This window comes from Rutidosis leptorrhynchoides, chromosome 11 (assembly GCF_046630445.1).
Source record: "Rutidosis leptorrhynchoides isolate AG116_Rl617_1_P2 chromosome 11, CSIRO_AGI_Rlap_v1, whole genome shotgun sequence".
NCBI classification, from domain to species: Eukaryota; Viridiplantae; Streptophyta; class Magnoliopsida; order Asterales; family Asteraceae; genus Rutidosis; species Rutidosis leptorrhynchoides.
Window position 1 is genome coordinate 10,003,231 of NC_092343.1, and position 25,570 is coordinate 10,028,800.

General features: G+C 31.8%; 1 pseudogene; it reads left to right on the plus strand.

The window, feature by feature from the left end:
* Nucleotides 1-2,743: 2,743 nt before the first annotated feature.
* On the plus strand, nt 2,744-7,287 carry LOC139876736 (chromatin-remodeling ATPase INO80-like; annotated as a pseudogene).
* The last annotated feature ends 18,283 nt before the right edge of the window (nt 7,288-25,570 follow it).

Sequence of the window (25,570 nt, forward strand, 5' to 3'; positions counted from 1 at the left end):
TATAAAAAGTTAGAAGAAAAAGGGAATAATGAGTAGGGGAAAAATGGGTGAAGAGGCAGGGATTTGAACACCTGACCACGCGATTAACAGCAGACCATTAAACCACCACGCTAGCTTTCAAGTTACTTTAGAGCACCAGGAGTCGGGGTATTTTTTCGGCGTTAAAGGATTTTAACGGTGGGGACGGTGGTGCCACCCGCTCCCCGCCGGCGTTAAACCACCGTTAAAGGTGTTTAACGTCGGCCACCGTTAGCTAGGCGACGCTGTTTCTACTTCTTTTTCCTTTTTTTTCTTTCTTTTTTCCTTTTGTTATCTGATGTTGCTGTGTTTTTTTTGATTTTTGCAGGTGAGTTTCAGGAGGAAGAAGAATACAGAGTAAATTAGTATAAATAAATAAATACTCCGTAATTAGGTTTAATAAAAAGATTGGTTAAAAAATGGGCCAAATTAGTGGGTAGTGGGCTTACATTTATTTTTATAGTTGGGCTAAATTCTATTTAAATATTTATAATTTATAAATATAAATATTACTAACTAAAAGTATTATTTATTTTTATAGTTTATAATTAATAATCATTATTAAATAAATAATAGATAAAAGTATAAAAAAAATAAGTTAAATAATATTATTAAAAGTATTAAAAAAATAATTAAATAATGATTTAACACTGAGATTTAACACTGAACCATTTCCCCTGTAGCATATGTGTATAATATAAAAAACTACCCTTCGAGTTGAGTTTTATGACGCTTAGTGAATAGTGACTTTTGTAATTTTCTCTTTGAATATATTTATAATATTAAACATCTTCGGTCTTCGGATTAGTAAATTAATTTTTAGATCCGTTTTAATGTTACTAAGTTATAAGTTACTTGTCAAAAAATAAATAAATAATCAAATAATTAATTAATATTAATATTAATATTAATATTAATATTAATTAACATTAACATTAACATTAACATTAACACTTACACTTACATACTAAATGTGGTAGGGAAGTATGTAGTTTCAGTTACATCGGATTGTAGTTTTGAGTTTGCGTTCACATTACAAACGGTCCCTCAACTTCGGCTATATTTACACTCGAACTTATAACGGGCCCTATCTTCTCGCTCGGTGCGAGTTAGATTTTTCCAAGACCACCCTTCAATTCGGAAAAATCTTACGAACCCAACGGGACTAACTATACGAGAAACGGATAATTTTTAAAAAACACTAAACACAACGACAACCCGTATCTTCCCGCTCGCCACGGGTTAAATTTTTTCGACGGCAGCGTTAGACTCGAAATAATTTTATAAACAAAACGAAACTAACCACGTTCAAAACGGACACTTTTAAAAAAACGCTAAACACAACGACAGCCCGTATCTTTTTGCTCGCAGCGAGTTAAATTTTTCCGACAACACCGTTACACTCGAAAAAATTTATTGAACAAAACAAAACAAACTACGTTCGAAACGGATACTTATTAAAAAACACCTAACACAACGACATCTAAAACGGCGCTTAACACATGGGCCGTGTTCCCCTCTGTAAATACACAACGCTACGTTAAATATGAATTCACAGTCCGAAAGCCCCCGCCGCAACGCGCGGGCCGGTCCGGAGTAGTAAAATATTAAAAAAAAAAAAAAAAAACACTCCAATAATAACTTCGTATTTCTACTCCGCATATAAAACTCCACCTACTCTTGTACAATAAAAGGACCTCTGCTTGTACAATATACAAACTTACCCATCTTCCTCAACCTCTAACTCACGTGCAACTGAAACTCACTTTCGGTTTTAAAACCCTCATTCAAAAATCGTCCCCAAACAATTTACCCTAGGGTTTCTATCTCATCGTAAAATTGCAAATAATGAATCGAACACAAAACTTAAATCGTATCGATCCGTTTAACGAACAGTCTATCCTCTCTCTAATGGCACAAACATTTCGTGATGCAAAAGACGTGGTGAAATCTGACATTCTCGAAGAGAATCATAAGTATTTGATGTCACTGGTAAAATTTTCAATCATCTTATGCTTAATTTTATAAGTTAAATTTCTATTCAGTTGAATTCTTCAAATTTGCTCCGATTTTTAGGTTTAGGAGGTTGTAAATCTTCGATTATTAGGAATTATATGAGCTGTATAGATAAACAAGATGTTGTACATACAAATTATACCGCTGGAATTATCATTTGTTACTTGTACGTTTTGCTCTAACTGTTAAGTTCAACTGACTTGACTTTCTAGTCAGTTTGAACATTTTTTCATATCTTGATCAGATTTTTAGGTTCAAGTGGTTGTAAGATTCACATTATTATGAATTATCTGAGCTATATAGATTAAAATTATGCTGTAAATATAAATTTGATGCTGGAGTTATCATTTATTACATGTTATACATATATGCAATTATATGTTGGGCAATATATCTAAAATATATTCATTTGTCTCCTCATTGTTTTGTTTAAGGCATTTCAAGACCCTGATAACGTATTTGAGGAAGCGAGATCCATTATAGATATTGAGAATCGTGCTAAGTCCTTATTGAAGCCTAATACAAGGTAAATGTTTTACATAGTTACATGTGTGGGTTCACATAATTATTTACTCAAAAATTATTAAAGTTAGCTTGATGTGGAATACTGTAGGAGGTGCGATAATATGGAGGATAGTTGTGACAATGAGCAGTCTGCAGAGGTGGTGCAAAAAGCAGGACCTGCTACTAATGATCATTTCTAGGGTGTACAAGATATGGAGGAGAAGGTAATATTTGTTTACTCTGCTGCATGTGTTACACAGTTGTTTTACTAGAGGTGGCAAAACAGACGGGTCAGGGAGTTTTAGTCGAGTCAAATTGGTTTGTTTCCAGCGGAGTGTGCGAGTTTAAATAGACCGGGTTTGGCCACGCCTGCCAACTAACGCGTTTTGGCCATCCTTTTGAATTTTGTAAAGTATATAAGGTATTACTCCATCTTATAATATGTGATATTGATTGATATTGATATATGTATATATATGTATATATATATATATATATATATATATATATATATATATATATATGAATGATTGCAAAAGATGATTCAATTGCCTTCGTTGGCTTTTTTCTTGTTCAGATCCTTTAAACTGTTTGAGTATTAGTTATATTTTTTCAGACTTGTATCCATTTGACCACCCATTTTAGTAAAAGTGAACCTCAAATGACATGTTCCACACAAAACTGGGTTGGAAATGCCACCTCTAGTCTTTAGGTTTGACATGACATCACCACTAATAGGTTAAAAAAAATAAAGCTTGCCTTTCTGATTTATGTACATCAGAAATTTGTGATAACTGAGCGCCACTTGTTGAAGACACTCCATCGTGTTGTTCATGCACCAGATCAAAGTGTATATATAAAAGCTGCAAGTGTCGAAAGGCTAAACGAACATGCTCCAATCCATGTACGTCGGACGCCTGTGAAAACCAAGCATGAAACAGTAAGGTTGTAATTTCAACCCATTTACTTATTATATGGTCTGTTAGTGTTTTGATCATGTCTAAATAGAAATGTGTCTGATGGGTTGAATATCAGTAGATGCAGAAAACCTTCATATAATTTTTACATTTTAACAGTCGACTAACAAACTTCTAGTTAACTGATTAACACAAAGGTAGAAGCTTTCACATCTGGACAATACTTTGTACTATACCCATTTTGTAACCACTTGTTATCTAATGTTTTGATTATCTGTTGTCATATATACACTTACAACCTGCTCTTGTTTTCACTAAATCTGCAGGTGATATTGGGGACGGCATCACATACATGATTCCTCCCACTTACGATGTGATGGCTACTTCATTAAACTTGCCCAGAACATCAGAGATCCTATTAGACGAGCTCTATCTTACTGGCACTCTTGATTTGGGTTCGTTATCGATCCATATATAACCAAGACGAACATGGATCCTCTACATTTGGATTTACACATTTGATCGATCTATCACCAGCCGAAGCATTGTTTATAACAAGCGCTTCTTTAATGGAGAGGTTATTGTTTTCAATTGTGAAATCTGATTCACGTGAATGGGATTAGGTTGTGGACTCGATAATGGGAACTGAAGAAAATGGTATTGAGTGTGATAATTTTGGAGAGGCAAAAGTAAGAGCAGTAATAAGAATGTTACTGATGCCGTCAAAGTCAGAATCAACTATTCTTAAAAGAAGACTTGCAACGGGGCCCACGGATGCTCCTTTTGAGGGTTTGGTAATTTCACATGAAGATAGGCTTGCATCTGATGTTCGTCGTCTTCATTCAGCCTTCTCATTCATTCCACCAATAAGGGCACCTCCTGTAAGTTTTATATATAATTTATGATCAATATGTTATTAACTAATCTGCAGATAACCTGTTATTTTATTAACCATGTTTCATATGTGATTGGCAGATCGATGCAGACTGTCCAGATAGAGACTTTGCTTACAGAAAACTTGAGGAATTTCATCATCCATGGATTAAGAGATTATTACTTGGGTTTGCACGCACGTCTGATTTTAATGAACCCAAAAAACCAGATGGTGCACCTCACCGTTTGATACAAGAAATAGATGAAGAACTACCTGTTGTACAACCTGCTCTGCAGCTCACTCACAAGATCTTCGGTTCGTGTCCTCCTATGCAGAATTTTGGTCCTGCAAAGATGCTCACAGTATGAATTTCAAACATTCCATCTATTTACTAACATTTTGGTACATCTGTGTTAGAGATAAAGTTGGCAACTTTGACTTGTGTTGACCATAAATTTATCTTTTCGGACTCTGGAAAGCTTCAAACACTGGATATACTGTTGAAGCGTTTGCGTGCAGGAAATCATCGTGTTCTTTTGTTTGCACAAATGACCAAGATGTTGAATATCGTTGAGGTATTAATGTTGTGCTGTCTAAGTTTACTTTAAGCTATCATCTACTTTTAATTTCTTGAACGCTTATTGAGTGAAATGTTACTGTTTTAATTGGGAAAAAAATATATTTGTAATATCCTTTATGTATTCGAGATTTATTTTCTTGATTGTTATTCTTATATTTGCACGCAGGACTACATGAACTATAGGAAGTACAGATACTTAAGGTTAGACGGATCTTCTACCATAACAGACCGTCGGGACATGGTCAAGGATTTCCAACTACGGTGAGGAAAACGCTTTCATGCATCAATTCATTCTTCTATATTGTTTTGTTAATTTAATTTTTAAATTTTTATTCATTTACTTTTTTTTTTCCCCTGTAGGAATGATATTTCTTGCTGAGCACGAGAGCTGATGGGGTCGGGATCAATCTGACTGATGCAGGCAGAGTCATATTTTATGAAAGTGATTGGAATCCAACATTGGATCTACAAGCAATGGATAGGGCTTTCATCGGTTGGGTCAAACTAAAGATGTTAGTATTCTCTTGATTTACATATAATTCAAGCCATATCACAAACCTTCTAGGTCTTTAAAGTAGCAAGTCCAACCCTAGTGTATGAACATGGCTTGGGTAAAAACTAAACAATTAGCTAAAGGAAACAAGGTCAAATGGGCTATAAAGTATCCCAAATTGTATTTCAATTTGGGATGTAAATTATTGGGATTTTTAATCTATTTGACACACTAGTTATTTATACAAGATCTAAAATTATAACAAAAAAGTGTTCGAGTCAACTTGACGCGTCCCTTTAAAGCGAGTTTTGATGGTTCTGGGTCAAGCCAACCCATAGAAGTAGTGTTAAAATTGACCCAGATCTATACACAATGCAGGTTACAGTGTATAGATTAATATGCAAAGAGACGGTAGAAGAAAAGATTTTACACAGAGCTAGCCAAAAAAGTACTGTTCAGCAACTTGTGATGACAGGTGGACATATACAGGGTGACATATTAGCTCCCGAAGATGTTATTTCCTTACTCATTGACGATCCACAAATGGAGCAGAAGCTAAAAGAAATTCCATCACAGGTATATTTTCTATCTGTATCTATTTAAAAATGTATAAAGGTGACAATATGTCCGGGCAGTGTAATAGATCAAAACATTACTGAAATGTAACGGGCCCTTACTTAAGCACGGGCCAAGTTGGGTTGGGTTGTGTTGACTCTTACCACTTTTTTGTCTGTTTTTATGATGACGGAGTTTATGTTAAATTTGAATCTTGGAATATACAAGATATTGTCACCTTGAATAAATGATATGCGATTTGGATGGTCACTTTTTGATTTTCGTATTTGAAAATTCTGCTCTACACGTTGATTTTGTGATGATAGACTGGTGGTGTCGAGGTAAATTTCTTTTACTTGTCACACACTGAAGGGTATTGTTGTCATTTTAACACAAATTTTTAAAGAAAGTGTTTTCTGTAAACTTTTGGGCTTGTCATTTTTAGCAATGTGAATGAAATAGCAGGATTTACTTTGTCAAAATTCTCTCTTTATTTGGATGTTTAAGCTTAAATAATTCTAAATAAAGCTCTTATCACAACGGATTATTATGCAACAGACTTTTTAAATGTAGATGAAAGATCGACAAAAGAGAAAGAGTGGGACAAAAGCTATAAGGATTATGATGAAGGTGATGCACGCTTAGAGATCTTACAGCTCCTGAACCTGTAGCAGATGCATCTACATCCTCTCCCACTGAGAAACCGACATCTAGTAAAAAGGTAAGGAAACTTCTATCCTTTGTTGAATTCTGAGGTTGTAATTTCAACCCGTTTACTTATGAATGGGTCGGTTCGGGTTCTGTTTGTCTACTGGGTAAAATATGTAAATAGACCCCTTTTAACTAAAGAGAAATGTGTAAAAAATGATTTTGAAGGTCTGACCACGTGTACTCTGTACAATATGGTCAACATTTCTAGTACTCACCTTATCTGCTTTTTACCTACTGACAAACCTATTTTTGCAGAGAAAAGCTACTACCGACAAAGGAGTTCCAAAACCTAGGCCACAAAAAGGTCCAAAAGATCCCGATTCTTCAGCCTTCAATTCGACAGTACCAGGATCCGAACTTGATGTTAGACTTCAACATGCTGACACGCACCAGAATGTAATACCTCAACCGATAACCAAGAGACCAACAAAAAGTGTAAATGAGAATCTCGAACCTGCATTTACAGCATCAACGATTCTGCCTGAAAACTAGTACAAATCCCAAATCAACATCTATATGAAATTATGAATCCCCAGTATTATACAAGCCTTGAAAGATGCTACCGGATATTATATCAGATCCCAGATTCCGAAACAATCTGATTCATAGGGTAGGTTTTAACTATGATATTTTTGTACAGGTTATTGTAATTTCTTTTTCTTTGTCATGTGAGCAGGGATAGTCGTTTAGTGTGCATACAGATTATTATCACTGGCGAGTTTACATATATGGGTGTGGGGTCAAAGGACCCCACTATTTTTTAATTTCTTATTATTAATTACTATTAAAATTTTACAGGACACCACTAAATTTAAAGATAGGATCCCATATGTTTTTGAAATCAAGGGTATTTTTCAAGTAAATAGTCATATTTGAAGGAAATTTTTTTCACAAAGTACTACACAAATTTTATAGGACCTCATTGCGATTTGATCCTAGATTCGCCACAATATTATATTATGATCCCATTCGAGTCGAAATACATGAAATATGAGTGTTCATATGTAAGCCTATTTTAACATTTGTGTTTTGCATTTAGCTGATAATAAATTTTGCAGGCCCTTTTTAAGTTTGTCCTTTGAATGTGCCCTTGAGAGGTAACTTTGAATTTTGAGTTTAAATTATGTTGGTGAAATATTTGTTTTAATAATATAAATATAATTTTTCTAACTAGGGTTGTTAACATGCATAAATGTGTTGTACAAGCTATAACTATAAATGCTATGTACAATAACTTTTGCACATCAACGAAATGACAGTATGGTTGTCGTTAGAAAAATACAATAAAATAACACAAGTTTTAATTTAATGGGAAATCATCAGGTTTGATATTTTTCAAAGATATATATAACGTCTTGACATTTAAAGAAAAAGTTTCGAAAGTATCCGTAACTATGAGGGTGTCTGGATTTGCGTTTTCAAAATTGATTATGGGTTTTGAATAATCATATTCAGATAATCAGCTGCACTAAAACGTGATTTTGATAAATACTGTTTGGAATTATCTATGACGTTTGATATCGTAAGAATTAGATAATCTTTTTTTGAGTGTGTGAGAAAATTAGATTTATTTAATTATTCAAGGTGTATAATTACCATAAAGTACATCCTTTTATAATAAACTAGAAAAAAATTCGACCGCGCGTTGCTGCGGTTGTATTCAACGCGCGGTCGAATGTGGATATACGTTGTTTGATACATAATATATCTAGTTGGTTGGGTTGTTTGTTGGACGTGTTTGTATATGTATCAAATATATCCCGAAATATTTAGTGTTTTTTTAACGATGTCCGTTTCGCATATAGTTAGTCGCGTTCTGTTCGTAAAATTATTTCGAGTTAAACGGTGGTCTTGAAAAAATTTAAGTCACACCGAGCGAGACTTTAGGGCCCGTTATTTAGTGTTTTTTTAACGATGTCCGTTTCGCGTATAGTTAGTCCCGTTGGGTCCGTCTGATTTTTTCGAGTTGAACGGTGGTCTCGGAAAAATTTAACTCGGACCGAGCGAGAAGATAGGGCCCGTTAAAAATTTGGGTGGAATTGTTTTTTGAAAAAGTGGAAACTTGAGGGGCCGTTGTGTAAATTTAGTCGAAATTGAGGGACCGTTTGTAGTGTGAACGCAAATTCAAAACAACAATCCGATGTAACTGAAACGACAATTTCGGCCATGCCTTTTAGTATTTAGGAACGGTGGTATCGAAAAAATTTAACTCACATCAAGCGAGACTATAGGACCCGTTATTTAGTGTTTTTTTAACGATGTCCGTTTCGCGTATAGTTAGTCCCGTTGGGTCCGTCTGATTTTTTCGAGTTAAACGGTGGTCTCGGAAAAATTTAACTCGGAACGAGCGAGAAGATAGGGCCCGTTAAAAATTTGGGTGGAATTGTTTTTTTTTAATTTAATAAAATTATATATTTACGCTTTCTACCCCTGAAAAAGTGGAAACTTGAGGGGCCGTTGTGTAAATTAAGCCGAAATTGAGGGACCGTTTGTAGTGTGAACGCAAACTCAAAACGACAATGCGATGTAACTGAAACGACAATTTCGGCCATGCTTTTTAATATTTTGTGAACGCAAACTCAAAACGACAATGCGATGTAACTGAAACGACAATTTCGGCCATGCTTTTTAGTATTTAGGGATAAAATTATATAAATATAAATGATATAAATAATTAAATATAAGCATGGTGTAAATTCATGAATACACATTATCTATATATCGAATAGACAAAACCCTGTAGCACTATTCATCAATAGTAACCAGGGGTGTTTTCGTCATTTCACTTTTTTTTGTCTCCAACGATAAAAGAAGCAACTCTTATAAAAGAACCAACCCTTCAATATTACTAAAAGATGTCGGAAAAAAAAAAATTTACCAAAAAAATCAACTAACTTTTTTTTTTTTCCTTTTCTTCCTCAACGATAAAGGAAACAACTTTCATAAAAGGAACAACCCTTCAATGCTACCAAAAGATGTCGAAATTTTTTTTTTTTACAAAATAGATCAAGATTTTTTTTTTTAAACTCGCATTCAAAACGGAGCCCCCGGCGCGAAGCGAGGGCTCCGCAACTAGTTAATAACTGATTACAAATAAAACAATCTAAACGTTGGACATAATAACGATTATTGAACTCTGGTGATCCTTCACTCCCCTTTTTACCTTAAGACCACTTTTAACCATGACGTTATGTCATGGTATTACGGACTATCACATCAGCGTCACATCAGCACATTCTACTCATCACTAACCAAAGACTAACTGTTAACAACAATGATGTACCCATCACACACTTCCTCACACCCACTAAATTAATTAATTATTTACGGGTACAAGTAATAAGGCAAAATGTACAACAAATATCAACAAGTGTTCTGTGATCCATTTTTTCATCCAACGAAAAAGTGACGGTAGTTGTGACGACCCGGAAATTCCCAACCAAATTTAAACTTTATTCTTATATGATTTCGACACGATAAGCAAAGTCTGGTATGTTAAGTCTCAACATTTTTGAATTGATTTTATATATTAAATTATCCTGTTACCATTCCTGACGATTCACGAAACAATTACTTGTAAATAGATACGTGTGATGACCCGGAAATTTCTGACCAAATTTAAACTTAATCTTTGTATGATTAACATTTCCGACACGATAAGCAAAGTCTGTAAAATTGAATCTCAAAATTTTTGAACTACTTTTATATATTTAAATACCCTTCGGTTGTTTTCGACGATTCGCGAACAATTATATGTAAATAGATACATATATACTATAACTTGAAAATGTAACGATGTATTAATTGTTTGATACCGTACATTAAACTTATTGGTTTAAATATCTATTTGAATATATATGATAAGTTGAAATATTTATTATTAAAATTAATTATAAATAACTTCCAATGTGTATTTAAAAACTGATTTATGTATATTAAAAAGATATATACATATATATAATTTCAAGTTATTTAGTAAATGATAGTAACATTCATTTATTGATTCGATTGATATTTAGATAAGTTAACTAAAGCGTTTAAGATGAACCAGTAAAACACTAATTTGCTACAGTATTTTCAAATTGCTACAGTACCCAAAATGCTACATTGTCTTCGAAAATCATTATTTGCTACAGTGAAATTTGACTTTGCTACAGTAACTGTACTACAGTAAACGCTATTTCAAAATATATATATATATATATATATATATATATATATATATATATATATATATATATATATATATATATATATATATATATATATATATATATATGTATATACTACGAGACGATGATTTATAGAAGTAAATAATCAAAACATTTAATTGATTAAAGCTACACTTAGAGTGACATAGTTATCAATGATTAAGTTTATATTTTGACAAAGGTACGAGTCACGAAACGAAAAGTACTAGTTTTCTCAGCGTACGAAAGGGCATTCGAAAAATCGAAACCGGGACATAAGTCGAGTGACAACGTACGACTTATCGGAACAAAAATTACAAGTCAACTATGCATGTGAATTTAATATAATATATAATTAATTATATAAATTAAATATATTATATATATTATATTAAATTATGTCGACGAGCTAAATTACAAAAATATGTGAGCTGGAAAAACGGGCCATGCGATCGCATGGCAAATGGCCTTCAGAACCATGCGATCGCATGGGGTCTGAATTCAGGCCACACCTATAAAAGCTCGAGCATATCTGTTTCTGATTCATTCCATTACTCCGTATTTATTTACTTATTATATTATTATTATTATTATTATTATTATTATTATTATTATTATTATTATTATTATTAAGAATATTAATAATATTAAATCTTATTATTATTAATATTATTCTTATTATTAGTATTACACATAAAATACTACTACGAGGTTTTGCTCGAATAAATTCAAAACAAGTTTTATGAGCGGGATAAAGCTAAGGAAATTATGGGTTATTGCCAAGGAGGTTATGGGTAATGTTCGGGGGTATATTTGTGAATCAAATCTAGTGTTTATCATCTCCGTTACGTCTACGTACATTCCTACAATATTAAATCACAATATTGATATGTAAGCATTTATATCTTATCTATTATATATTAATAGTGTATCCATGTCTAGTGCTCGAATATATATTTATACATACTTGTATACTAAATTTCGTCATTAAACAGTTTATAATGAATCACGAATTAAATACATATATTACTGGTAAAAGGTATATGATATACATGTTTACGGAAAGCTGGCGAAAAATCAATAACTTTTCATTTAGATATCGAATAAATTCGATGAACGGGTTAAAAGATATGATCAATTGAATTATGATTGACGTTAATTGAAATTGCTTTTGAATCTGCAATTAAGATTTAAATAACTTGTTTACGAGATTGATAAATTGGATTTTTGAATATTACCAACCGAGTAAATGAATCCTTATATAAGGTACATCTCGTTTTGTTAAACAACTGTCAAAATTGACTTTTTAAAACGACTTTGGATAACTTTTGTATGTCGATCTCGAGCATTAGGATTGTGATACACTATGACCTGACCTAGCTTGATAGACATTTATTGACCAACATATGTTCTCTAGGTTGAGATCTACGGTTATTTGTTAATCCGAGTTTCGATCACATTTTGGTGAACGACTTTATATGCTGCTAAGGTGAGTTTCATTTGCTCCCTTTTTAATTGCTTTTGCAATCTATATTTTTAGGCTGAGAATACATGCACTTTATTTTAAACGCAATGGATAAAAGTACATACTAAATTCTACACCGAGTTTGAACCGAAAATCCCTTAGCTTTGGTAACTAGTAACTGCCGGTTATAAGAACTGGTGGGCGCGAGTAGTAGTATATGGATCCACAGGGCTTGATATCCCCGTCCGAGCTAGAGCACTAGCCTTTTAACGGACGTATGCTATTTGAGAAGCGTACACGTTGGTTTGCGTGTATTATTAAGATGATTATACAAAGGGTACAAATTATATATACGTTAAAGTTTAGTTACCAGGGTGCTCAATTTCGTAGAATATTTTGATAAACGTTTCTGGATGAAACAACTGAAATCTTGTGATCCATCTTTATATACAGATTATGCGCAACATTAAAACTATGAACTCACCAACCTTTGTGTTGACACTTTTAAGCATGTTTATTCTCAGGTTTCTAGAAGTCTTCCGCTGTTTGCTTATATGTGATACAAGCTATGTGCATGGAGTCATACATGCTTTATTCAAGAAAACTTTGCATTCACAAAATCATCACCGTGTATCTTATTTTGACTTCATTGTCAACGGATGTATTATGGTAAACTATTATTTATGGTGATTGTCTATATGTAGAAATCATCAAACGTTGAAAACCTTAGAAATTGATATTCATTTATTGTGTACCTTTTGAGAAGAATGCAATGTTTACAAAACGTATCATATAGAGGTCAAATACCTCGCAATGAAATCAATGAATGACGTGTTCGTCCATATGGATTTGGAGCGATCGTCACAATACGTATATATTTAAATATATATAAATAATAATTTGAAATATATTATAATTAACTATGTAAAATAAAACAATATATAATAATTATTATTTAAGACATATCTATATATATAAATAAGGTATAATGAATATATAAATATAGTTTCGAATTTATTTAGTAAACGATAGAAGCACTCGTTTATCATTCGATGGTTGTTTAAATAAGTTAAGTTCAAACTTGGGTGATTTAAAAAAAACGGTGATCCGAAAATGAGTTCTATAAATTTTAGGCTTACTACAAATGTATTTAGGATCTAGTTATTAAATTTTAGCACTTTTTATATTTTACCCAAAATCGAGAGAGACAGTTGTTGTAATTTTTATTTATTAAATTAATGATTGAATTTTATACCAAAATGACCAAAATAAATAAAGGAATTTAATTTAAAATTTTGAAATTTTTCTGAAAGACTTTTATGTATTAACTGTTTAGCAATGGACCACGATATGATACCCGTGTTAGGGTGTCGGCAGACTAATAGTAATTTAACCCGTGATTTTGAGAATTATTCTTTAAGGATCACTGTATGTGTTCTTTATCATTATCTATATTATATTATAATACATATGCATATGATACATTCATTACATACTAGGATCAAATATATCACTCCATCTCCATTTGTTTCAATAACCTTCATCCCTCACCACCTGCAACCGTCGACCACCATGACCACCATCGTCGATTGAACCATCACCATAATAATCGTGCAGTTGTGCTGTTACTATATTATTATTATTTTTTCAAACCGGCGATCTATGCTATTTAAATGCCATCATGATCAACACCAAATTTCGTTAAACAACATCAAATCAAACGCCATTATTCTGCTGCTTTGTAAACCCGTCAAACCACATCACCATCATAACCAACACCCACTTCAAACCCGTACACCACCATCCTCAAACATCACTTGATCACCTCCTTTATTTGCTAACTCCTGCGAACTGTTGCTGCTTCTTCTTACTCGAACAATACCAAAAAACCAGACCCAGGAACCATGGAAAGACCTGCTATTGACGAACGAGAACCCCGGCACAAACCATCATCTATATTTTCTGTCTCCCTCATATGATCACCACCATAATAAACCCACCATTTACACAACCAAACCACCATCATCATGAACACAAGCTACTAATTTACTGTTTCTGTTTCAATTGAAAATCAACCAAGAACACCCATCACCAAAACCTTTTGATTATTTAATATTGATGATGAGATAATGATGGGTTACGATGATAATGATGTTATGATGTGATGATGGCGACTGTGATGTACATGATGATGATGATATCACGAATTGATGATGTTCATTGATGATGTTACAATGATCACGATGATGAAGTGATCGTGATGATGAATATAAGCGATGATGATGATTATACAGTGATTATGGAATTGATGATGACTGACGTTCGATGATAGTGATGATAAAACGATTGAAGATGATAATTAATGGAGATTGGGGATCGAAATTTTCTTTTAGTTATTCCTGTCGAACTGCATAAACCCCACACAGATTTTTATTAGGTATAAATATCATTATAATTATTAATATTATCTATATCTATATATTATTGTTATGATATATTATTGAATTTTAAAGATATGGTTACAATATATAACAGAAAATCGAAACAGCTCAGATGGTTAGGAGAAGAGTCTTTGTAACAACCCTCACTTTTCGACTTCTAAATTACTGAATTAACCCTAGGGTTATATGTCTGACTATATGTATTAAGGGTTGTTATATACAATTAAATATTGACCGAATAGTAATTTTTAGTCAACAATGTACGCTTAAATAAATAATATATTATTAATTTATATAATTTGACATAATTTAACTAAGTATATAAGCTTTGTATCACTTTTATTATTTAGTTAATGTATTATATATTTAACTATATAATAAATCCAATTATATATAAATGTAATAATATTTACAAACTTACTAAAACTATAGTTTAATAATTAAAATCATAATTATTATTAAAAATACAAAATACCGAATTATTTATTATTTTTATGCAAAATTTGTATTTATTAATTAAATAAAACAAAAAAAAATATTATTGACAAATATTCTTGGAAAAACATTAAATAAATTTGTTTATTTACATAAAAAAAATCCTTAAAATAAATAAAAAATAAATAAAAAATAAATAAATTACTTTTTAATTAAAAATTTTAATAGAAAAACTACTTTTATTATTTTATTTTGTGCATTATCCCATGACCTAACATTTAATACTTTTTAATTTTAAAATCCCATTAAGAATTAAATATTTCTTTTTCTTTTAATTATTTTATTCTTTTTATCTAATTTTTTCAAGTATAAATACCGCTCATTTCTCATTCAAACTCACACCAAAATTTCTCTCATTCTCTCTTTGAAGAATTACTACTAGTAAGTATTCTTTTCTTACTTTTTATTTTTTTTTACTTTTCACTTTTTACTTTTTACTTTTTACTTTTTACTTCGGTTATTATTTTTACCGAAATATGTAAATAATGTTATAAATTATATGCAATTAAAAATAAAATAAATAACATGTATACACTATTACTATTACTAGCACCTATAACCTACTACTTATATTGTAACATAAAAACATTTTGGGATATGTATTAGAGATGTATAGGTCTTCGAACTTTCTTGACGAATGGTTTCTATGAGATTCTAGGCAGAGGGTTTGGATATCCGATTTAAAGGGTCCTATGGCTCAAGCCCCTAGATCTAAATTAGCCATTCGAAGGGAAAGGGGTGATTGGAAGCTTATCTAATACGACAAGTATCCTAAAATGGAAAACACTGATAAAAGTAGAAACTCTCTAGTCATAGAAACTTAGTAAAATAAGAAACTTTCTAAAAATGGAAACTTTATAAAAATAGTAACTTACTAGGAATAGAAACTTAGTAAAACAAACTATACTTAAACACATACTTAAACTTAAACATGGGCAAAACACTTAACTACTCTTAAATGTCAATAGGTTGACTTTCCTGCTCACTCGTTCAACTCTTTATTCCGAGGAATAACACTCTCTCTACTTACTAAGGTGAATTCATAGCCCCTCTTTATTGCTAGCAAACTTACTTACTTTTACTTGGGGTGAGACACATGCTGTTTTTACTTTTTACACTTTAGACACAAGTACCAAACTGTTAAACTATGATATACCCGGCTATGTCCGACTAAGTCCCTACAGTGATATTTTTAATTGCTGCGGCATGCTTAATTATCGGGGGTAGGCCTATCGGGAGTAACGTCCCCGATACATTTGACCAAGTCATTGTATTACTTAATAATGAAATTAAACCGACAAGGACAGACACAACTTGTCATGGGGCAAAACTTGAACGTTTAGTCTAAATATCACGCATTGGCATAACTTTTTGATCCTGCGGGAGATCAACTTTACAAACTAAATCTTGTGGTCTAAAACAACGACAAACTTTTTGTTAAACCTATGAACTTCACTCAACCTTTTTGGTTGACACTTTAGCATGTTTTGTCTCAGGTACTTTTAAATGAGCTCAATATTATTCATAACACATTTCATGTATCCAATTTACTGAAATGACTTGCATAACATCATCATTTTGAATGATCTCTGCATTAATGATAAAATGCACTTCGTAGAAGAACCTATAGAGATTATGGTTTGTATGACTTAAACGCTTGAAACAAAACAATATCCTATCCTTTGGAAAACACGCAAGGCCCCGAACATACCTGGGAACGTGAAGACCAAATGAAACAGAAATATCCCCATCTCTTCTCAACCGCTGATGCATCCGAGAAGTCTACCTAAAACTTCGGGACGAAGTTTTTATTAACGGGGAGGTACTGTAACAACCCTCACTTTTCGACTTCTAAATTACTGAATTAACCCTAGGGTTATATGTCTGACTATATGTATTAAGGGTTGTTATATATAATTAAATATTGACCGAATAGTAATTTTTAGTCAACAATGTACGCTTAAATAAATAATATATTATTAATTTATATAATTTGACATAATTTAACTAAGTATATAAACTTTGTATCACTTTTATTATTTAGTTAATGTATTATATATTTAACTATATAATAAATCCAATTATATATAAATGTAATAATATTTACAAACTTACTAAAACTATAGTTTAATAATTAAAATCATAATTATTATTAAAAATACAAAATACCGAATTATTTATTATTTTTATGCAAAATTTGTATTTATTAATTAAATAAAACAAAAAAAAATATTATTGACAAATATTCTTGGAAAAACATTAAATAAATTTGTTTATTTACATAAAAAAAAATCTTTAAAATAAATAAAAAATAAATAAATAAATAAATAAATTACTTTTTAATTAAAAATTTTAATGGAAAAACTACTTTTATTATTTTATTTTGTGCATTATCCCATGACCTAACATTTAATACTTTTTAATTTTAAAATCCCATTAAGAATTAAATATTTCTTTTTCTTTTAATTATTTTATTCTTTTTACCTAATTTTTTCAAGTACAAATACCCCTCATTTCTCATTCAAACTCACACCAAAATTTCTCTCATTCTCTCTTTGAAGAATTACTACTAGTAAGTATTCTTTTCTTACTTTTTATTTTTTTTACTTTTCACTTTTTACTTTTTACTTTTTACTTTTTACTTCGGTTATTATTTTTACCGAAATATGTAAATAATGTTATAAATTATATGCAATTAAAAATAAAATAAATAACATGTATACACTATTACTATTACTAGCACCTATAACCTACTACTTATATTGTAACATAAAAACATTTTGGGATATGTATTAGAGATGTATAGGTCTTCGAACTTTCTTGACGAATGGTTTCTATGAGATTCTAGGCAGAGGGTTTGGATATCCGATTTAAAGGGTCCTATGGCTCAAGCCCCTAGATCTAAATTAGCCATTCGAAGGGAAAGGGGTGATTGGAAGCTTATCTAATACGACAAGTATCCTAAAATGGAAAACACTGATAAAAGTAGAAACTCTCTAGTCATAGAAACTTAGTAAAATAAGAAACTTTCTAAAAATGGAAACTTTATAAAAATAGTAACTTACTAGGAATAGAAACTTAGTAAAACAAACTATACTTAAACACATACTTAAACTTAAACATGGGCAAAACACTTAACTACTCTTAAATGTCAATAGGTTGACTTTCCTGCTCACTCGTTCAACTCTTTATTCCGAGGAATAACACTCTCTCTACTTACTAAGGTGAATTCATAGCCCCTCTTTATTGCTAGCAAACTTACTTACTTTTACTTGGGGTGAGACACATGCTGTTTTTACTTTTTACACTTTAGACACAAGTACCAAACTGTTAAACTATGCTATACCCGGCTATGTCCGACTAAGTCCCTACAGTGATATTTTTAATTGCTGCGACATGCTTAATTATTGGGGGTAGGCCTATCGGGAGTAACGTTCCCGATACATTTGACCAAGTCATTGTATTACTTAATAATGAAATTAAACCGACAAGGACAGACACAACTTGTCATGGGGCAAAACTTGAACGTTTAGTCTAAATATCACGCATTGGCATAACTTTTTGATCCTGCGGGAGATCAACTTTACAAACTAAATCTTGTGGTCTAAAACAACGACAAACTTTTTGTTAAACCTATGAACTTCACTCAACCTTTTTGGTTGACACTTTAGCATGTTTTGTCTCAGGTACTGTTTGATTCAAGCTCTTATACTTACTGCTTATGTGATGCTACTTGGACATAGGATCAAGAGATATCGCATTTATTACTTCTGCATGTGAACATTTACAATATTGTTATTCCTGTCATTGTAACGATATTTCATTTTCTGCTGCGTACTCATTAAAGTTAAATTCATCATTTAGTATTGTTCTCGTTTATTATAATATGTTGGTATGTTTTGATATTAGTGACGTTCCTTCCAGACCCTATTGGGAGGACGTTACAGATTGGTATCAGAGCATAACCAGGCTGTTATAGAGAACCAGGATTGCATTTTTATGTGTGCCTTACTTGTTAGCTAGGGTGCCTTAGCAATCTAGGAAACTATAACCTTTCCTGCCTTAGAATTAAAGCACTTAGGATTGTCCCATAATCTTAACGATTATGCTTAAAGATTCTAATCAAAATATCCTTCCTAATGTTAAGATGTCTAATTATCATCAAATGACCAAAATGAATCTTTTCAAGCCAACCGAAAAAGATACTGAAAGGTCTTCCACAGAAAGACCAGTCCAAAGTCCACCTTATGACTTTGGTGGTCCTCCCTCACCAAATTATAGCCCAAATACTACTCTAAAGTTACATGGGTCTCCTGAATACTATCCAACCCCAAGGAATAAAGACAAGAGGAAATGTCTTGAAGAAACTGGGCCGTCAAAGAAAAGATCCCGATCTCCTTCCTACGATGAAGTTGATGCCAAGTACGAACTCATGAATCTGCGAAAAACTACCGATGACCTTATTCGCCATATTGCAAGGATCGATGCTCAAATAAAGGAAAAATACCTAGCGATCAAGAAGCTCATGGAGGAAAATGCTGAGCTAAAGAAAGAGATTATATTTGTTTTATCCCATGACCGATGTGGACTTTGGTTTGCACCCTTACAAGAAATGCCCGATGGGGGAAGCAATATCTCTCCTACCTAAGAGAAGATGTTGACTTTAGATTGAAGATGGAGGAAAACCGCGTGAATAATCAACTTTCTATGAGGGACCACAACTACCATGTAATTAACAATGATGTTTCCAATCTTTATGATAACATCGAGTATCTTTATGAGGAACAAAAGGAGAAGAACGACAAGTTTGAGAAGTTTATGAAGGAGGTTGAGGACGAGAAGAAGAAATATGAAGACTACTTCAATCTTAATATTTCCTAGTTATTTTCTATCTATGCAAAGGCTAGGCCTTAAACTATTTCTATCCCCGAATCGTGTAATAAGAAGGCTTGTTTAAAGCCTTGTTCTTAATAAAATAAAGTGTTTCGTTTATATCATATTCATCTTTATTCCACTTAATTTTTTTTTCAAACTTATGACCTATCAAGTTTATCAAACTTCTATATGTTATTGAAGATAACGGTTCGTCCACAAGCTCCTGCTACTACTTCAAACACTCACGTATCTTATGCCTTTATGCATCGGTTTGCGAACCGGAAAATATTATTGGGTTATCACAGTATACGAATTGAAATTCTTTAATCAATATCTGGTTACAAATCTCAACACGTCATACCACCATTATTACATAAATGGATGACACATCATATCTTATCATATATTATCATGTCTATAAACTTTGTCTACCACTTATCCTAAATTTCCTCCGTAAATTACGAAAATCTCTTTGCTATAAATATGTATTCAAGGAGACGAATATATCATTCGGTATTCAATACCCATTTCATATCAAACCATATTCCAAACATATAATATGAATTTCTCAAACTCTTCAATCTCCCACGGCAGCGTAACCAGAACAAACGAACCAATCAGCCATCATCTATTCTGGATGAATTGGGGATGGGTTCGTAGCCGACTCAATCAATGGAGACAAGAAGAAGGTGATCCCTTCCACCAACCGAATTCACCTCTTGGCGAAGAACCTGAAGCGCTTACCGGCGAACCAGTCCGAAACACCATTTTCTCTCTTCTTTCCAGGGTATCCCGTCACGAATATATAATATCGAAGATTCTAGATCTTATTCACCCCCTTGTTCCAACCACCAATCATCCCGGAATAATAGAAGAAGTCAACGAGCTTCGCGCTCGAGTAGTGGCTCTGGAAAATTTGGTGCGAAACCTACGAACACCAGCAGCAGCACCAGCAGCATAACCAGCATCACCACCAGTACCATCAGTACCATCAACATCACCACTAACAGCATCAGCTTCATCAACAACAACATTCGTATCCCCTGCCTCAACAACACACTCAGTACCTCAAACATCAACATGATACGCCCCATAGATACCAAGGAATATTAGCAATAAAGAGTTAAGATGTATTGACTCATTCTTCGTGAAGAATTATATATGTATACCTTATATATATATGATTTGGAACAATAGTAAATCTTGTCGTACTAAGCAATTACGTGAGAATCTCAACTAGTATGTACTACTTGGTTAATTCATATCACTAATATGCTATGATGTACACCCTTCGCTAATGACTTAACAATTGTTAATCACTGCTTCAGCACAATAAACTCCATTTCATAATAAATCAAGTATAACGATGAATGTATTGATTCATAACTTCATTAGCGAAATATTTCGCAACAATTATGAAATCTCTAAGATTTTGGAGATTATTTACTCTCGTTCCAAATCGCAAATCAAATGAGTTTAATATATATTAACTCATTAAATCCATGATTATATCTGAAGAATACATATATGAACGTATATCTTCATAAAGATTGTAAAAACTGTTAATTGTGAAAATATTTTAACGGGTAGGTAATACCCAAGAAATATTTACATCTCACATAAATACACTGTACATTCTTCAATTTCGATTCATAAATCATTAATTATACTCACTGCCTTCACTGTGATACACAATCATTTTTATACAAATTTAATTACACATTCTGAAATTAACATACCAGAATTCAAGTAAAGCTTTAGCAGGTGTTATCTTCCTAAAGATCACTACATTCATGAATTATATTCATTCGTATTCTATGATGAATTATCACATCAAACCACCGAAATTATCATCAACAACGCCTATTCGTTAACCATTAGATCCGTTGACGATTACAATCAGCGTTTAATCATCTAAAAAATAAAATTTCTTGAAACCATCTCGGATTGATAACCAATGATTCAGATATGGTAGCATTAAATGCAGAGGAAACAAAAGAATTTTCCTCGTCATTGGAACTTAGAAATTCTGAGATATCACTGTATCTTTCGTTATAAATATCCTCTATATTTCTGAAGATATCTTTATAACGATTCTTGTCAGCAATTAATTATCTCTTTGCGATATCTTTATCACATCATAAAGGAAACTGTTTTAGTTTCTATATTCTGTAAAGTTCAAGTTTAAATTATGAATGATTTGAAATAGTGTTGGGAATTGAAGCATGAGTTAGTATAATATAATGACGTCAGGCCAACGTGATTATATTACAGTAAGTCATGCTAAATTTTTAATGGAAGATGATGATTCATAGACTTTATAATCATCATTTGCCATGTTACACGACTCTTATCTATTTAAACTCTAAAAATATCAAGAAAATATTTTTCTTGATAATTCGGTCTTTTCCGGATATTCTGGTAATATGACAAATCAAATCATGCTATTACCTTTCCTTCTGCTTTGAATATCATGATCATTCGAAACTTCATACCTACGAATTCTGGACCGTTACTTGCTTTACAAAAGCATGAAGCTTCGACATATAAGGGAAAATATAAATCCCGATAACAACACTGAAATTACAAACCGTGTATATCAATGCGTATAGCAATATAAAGACACGGGAGAACTAAAAATACAATAAATCCTAGAGCATAGTAGAAGTAAACAGACTCCTCTGGTGGGAGTTGGAAAAGAAGGATGATTGTGGCGATAACCAATATAATGTCAAAGACAAGAACTAGATTAAGCATATTAACAAAACTTTTGGAAGTATGAATTGAGAAAGAAAGTATATAAGTGGTGAAGATAATGAAATGGAAGAAGCTAATTTATAGCAAAAATTCCAGACACAGCAATCGAGGCAATTCACCGCATTTAATTAAAGAAAATCCTAATTTCCGTAATTATCGGAAAATCAAATATTATAAAGATTTCGAAGATTTCTTTAATTCCTTGAAATCCGAAAATCAATCGTAACTACGTCAAAAGTTAAGGCGAACATTTAATTTTCTCATTTACTCTTTTACGATAGCTTCATTTATACTCTTTCTATAATCGAATTACTTTATCCATATTATTTAATGTCGATAAAACTCTAATTCATCATTCTTGTTATAAAGAATGACGATCTCTATCAAATTTCATGACTATGATTTTCATGAACTCCTCTCTGTTTTGTCTGCCTAATATTGCAGCATAAACGCTCAAGGTTTTAAATGAGCTCAATATTATTCATAACACATTTCATGTATCCAATTTACTGAAATGACTTGCATAACATCATCATTTTGAATGATCTCTGCATTAATGATAAAATGCACTTCGTAGAAGAACCTATAGAGATTATGGTTTGTATGACTTAAACGCTTGAAACAAAACAATATCCTATCCTTTGGAAAACACGCAAGGTCCCGAACATACCTGGGAACGTGAAGACCAAATGAAACAGAAATATCCCCATCTCTTCTCAACCGCTGATGCATCCGAGAAGTCTACCTAAAACTTCGGGACGAAGTTTTTATTAACGGGGAGGTACTGTAACAACCCTCACTTTTCGACTTCTAAATTACTGAATTAACCCTAGGGTTATATGTCTGACTATATGTATTAAGGGTTGTTATATACAATTAAATATTGACCGAATAGTAATTTTTAGTCAACAATGTACGCTTAAATAAATAATATATTATTAATTTATATAATTTGACATAATTTAACTAAGTATATAAACTTTGTATCACTTTTATTATTTAGTTAATGTATTATATATTTAACTATATAATAAATCCAATTATATATAAATGTAATAATATTTACAAACTTACTAAAACTATAGTTTAATAATTAAAATCATAATTATTATTAAAAATACAAAATACCGAATTATTTATTATTTTTATGCAAAATTTGTATTTATTAATTAAATAAAACAAAAAAAAATATTATTGACAAATATTCTTGGAAAAACATTAAATAAATTTGTTTATTTACATAAAAAAAATCTTTAAAATAAATAAAAAATAAATAAATAAATAAATTACTTTTTAATTAAAAATTATAATGGAAAAACTACTTTTATTATTTTATTTTGTGCATTATCCCATGACCTAACATTTAATACTTTTTAATTTTAAAATCCCATTAAGAATTAAATATTTCTTTTTCTTTTAATTATTTTATTCTTTTTACCTAATTTTTTCAAGTACAAATACCCCTCATTTCTCATTCAAACTCACACCAAAATTTCTCTCATTCTCTCTTTGAAGAATTACTACTAGTAAGTATTCTTTTCTTACTTTTTATTTTTTTTACTTTTTACTTTTTACTTTTTACTTTTTACTTCGGTTATTATTTTTACCGAAATATGTAAATAATGTTATAAATTATATGCAATTAAAAATAAAATAAATAACATGTATACACTATTACTATTACTAGCACCTATAACCTACTACTTATATTGTAACATAAAAACATTTTGGGATATGTATTAGAGATGTATAGGTCTTCGAACTTTCTTGACGAATGGTTTCTATGAGATTCTAGGCAGAGGGTTTGGATATCCGATTTAAAGGGTCCTATGGCTCAAGCCCCTAGATCTAAATTAGCCATTCGAAGGGAAAGGGGTGATTGGAAGCTTATCTAATACGACAAGTATCCTAAAATGGAAAACACTGATAAAAGTAGAAACTCTCTAGTCATAGAAACTTAGTAAAATAAGAAACTTTCTAAAAATGGAAACTTTATAAAAATAGTAACTTACTAGGAATAGAAACTTAGTAAAACAAACTATACTTAAACACATACTTAAACTTAAACATGGGCAAAACACTTAACTACTCTTAAATGTCAATAGGTTGACTTTCCTGCTCACTCGTTCAACTCTTTATTCCGAGGAATAACACTCTCTCTACTTACTAAGGTGAATTCATAGCCCCTCTTTATTGCTAGCAAACTTACTTACTTTTACTTGGGGTGAGACACATGCTGTTTTTACTTTTTACACTTTAGACACAAGTACCAAACTGTTAAACTATGCTATACCCGGCTATGTCCGACTAAGTCCCTACAGTGATATTTTTAATTGCTGCGGCATGCTTAATTATTGGGGGTAGGCCTATCGGGAGTAACGTTCCCGATACATTTGACCAAGTCATTGTATTACTTAATAATGAAATTAAACCGACAAGGACAGACACAACTTGTCATGGGGCAAAACTTGAACGTTTAGTCTAAATATCACGCATTGGCATAACTTTTTGATCCTGCGGGAGATCAACTTTACAAACTAAATCTTGTGGTCTAAAACAACGACAAACTTTTTGTTAAACCTATGAACTTCACTCAACCTTTTTGGTTGACACTTTAGCATGTTTTGTCTCAGGTACTGTTTGATTCAAGCTCTTATACTTACTGCTTATGTGATGCTA